Here is a 2500-nt window from a genome sequence, read left to right as displayed (position 1 = left end):
ACACTCCTCCGACAACTACCATTGCTCAGATAAACCAACACCACCAACACACATCCTACACAGAGGGGCACCAAATATCACCACCCGCCCTCGTGTTATACCACATGAAAAATTGCAGAAGTGAGAGACACAGACCCGCCAGCCTCTTGCTACAAGCATCGAACCGACGTGACGTATCTGACGGTGACTCAGGCATCCGCGTACTGCCACCACTATCCACCCCCCCCCCTCTCTGCCCCCTTCCCACACAATACCAAATTTAACCAACTTTATCGCTTAACCTAACTGTGGTTTTACCAGATTATCGCTTAACCTAACTGTGGCTGTACCAGATTATCGCTTAACCTAACTGTGGCTGTACCAGATTATCGCTTAACCTAACTGTGGCTGTACCAGATTATCGCTTAACCTAACTGTGGCTGTACCAGATTATCGCTTAACCTAACTGTGGCTGTACCAGATTATCGCTTAACCTAACTGTGGCTGTACCAGATTATCGCTTAACCTAACTGTGGTTGTACCAGATTATCCCTTAACCTAACTCAATTTGTCCCTTAACCTAACTCAATTTGTCCCTTAACCTAACTCAATTTGTCCCTTAACCTAACTCAATTTGTCCCTTAACCTAACTCAATTTGTCCCTTAACCTAACTCAATTTGTCCCTTAACCTAACTCAATTTGTCCCTTAACCTAACTCAATTTGTCCCTTAACCTAACTCAATTTGTCCCTTAACCTAACTCAATTTGTCCCTTAACCTAACTCAATTTGTCCCTTAACCTAACTCAATTTGTCCCTTAACCTAACCCACGTTGTCCCTTAACCTAACCCACGTTGTCCCTTAACCTAACCCACGTTGTCCCTTAACCTAACCCACGTTGTCCCTTAACCTAACCCACGTTGTCCCTTAACCTAACCCACGTTGTCCCTTAACCTAACCCACGTTGTCCCTTAACCTAACCCACGTTGTCCCTTAACCTAACCCACGTTGTCCCTTAACCTAACCCACGTTGTCCCTTAACCTAACCCACGTTGTCCCTTAACCTAACCCACGTTGTCCCTTAACCTAACCCACGTTGTCCCTTAACCTAACCCACGTTGTCCCTTAACCTAACCCACGTTGTCCCTTAACCTAACCCACGTTGTCCCTTAACCTAACCCACGTTGTCCCTTAACCTAACCCACGTTGTCCCTTAACCTAACCCACGTTGTCCCTTAACCTAACCCACGTTGTCCCTTTGCCTAACATAGTTCACTGCTCGGAATCTCTGGTGTCGTTGTTATCCTCATGTAGATGTCTTGCGAGTGTTGCTTACTTTCCACATATTCCCGCTATCCACTGTCAATTGTACTGCAATAGGACTATATCGCCCCCCCCCCCCCTCTGCCCCTCTCTTTGTGTCTCCGTCCTCTCAAGCTGGTCGGTCTGGCGTTTGAGTGTTAAATGAGCCTCGCAGCTGTTCAGTTGCGTTCAGATGTCGACGCCCTCAGTGTACGTCGTGGTATGGTCTGTGTCCATTGTCCGCTGATGTCGTACGCGTAACCCACACGCTGTACCGATCATCGGTAGTTACGTACAGAGTGAAGTAGTGTGATACGTGTGACCGTACGCTGGCTGTGCCCAACGGTGTCGAATCTCAATTTCCATATGTTGTGCTCGATGCTACTTGTCTCGTCTCCCAATAACAGCTAGGTTGCACTGTGGTACGCCGTAGAGGCGTGTGGGAGGAACGTACGAACGCATTGTATGTCACCCTGGGTCGCTGGGGGTGGTGGTGCGGTGAGTCAGGTCAGGTCAGCGTGAGCCATGTGATGTAGTGACGCGTGTATTCCGACTTTGTCGTATTGCCTCACACAAAGTGCTACCCTGGTGGACCGCGTTCCATATCTGGGACATGCCGCAGATGCCGGTTGACAGTGGATCGCGGAAGGGACATCGCATACGTGCGCGGGCCACCTTCCACGTGTTCTCTTCTGCACATGTCGCAGTGTGTATGTGGTCTGATGTAGCGTGTCGTGACACATGACATCCTGGCATGCAAGAATTGTTGAATTCGCAAATGTAGGTGGACATCTACGTTTACTGCCCAAGATACGCAAATGAACTGGAAATCCGTTGTTGAGCGGTTGTTCACGCTGGAGGTGAATCTGTGATGGCGACGATCGGTACAGCTATTAACCGGTTGTTTCAGCGGTACCCGCCACATCCACACACGTGACTAGGCCCATGTGGGTATGAAGCGATACGCGGCGGTGGCTTGGTGGGACTGTTCCCGGCCGGTGAAGGGGGGCCGCCCGGCGTGTTGGCCGCGCGCTGCGTGGGCGCACGCGCAACAGGCGGCTGGTGGGGGGCGCCGAGTGGCAGGAGCGCCAGCCGACGGGCTCGGCAGGCGGCGCAGCTACGCTGCGGCGCACCCTGCACGCGGCGCCTGGCGGCCAAAGTTGGTTCAGCCGAGCCCGGTGCGAAGCGCGGTGGACATCTGCAGTGTGCTGGTCTGATT

This window comes from Schistocerca gregaria, unplaced genomic scaffold (assembly GCF_023897955.1).
Source record: "Schistocerca gregaria isolate iqSchGreg1 unplaced genomic scaffold, iqSchGreg1.2 ptg000565l, whole genome shotgun sequence".
In the NCBI taxonomy this organism is placed as follows: Eukaryota; Metazoa; Arthropoda; class Insecta; order Orthoptera; family Acrididae; genus Schistocerca; species Schistocerca gregaria.
The sequence above is the reverse complement of the archived record's forward strand: the minus strand, read 5'-3'. Positions refer to the sequence as shown.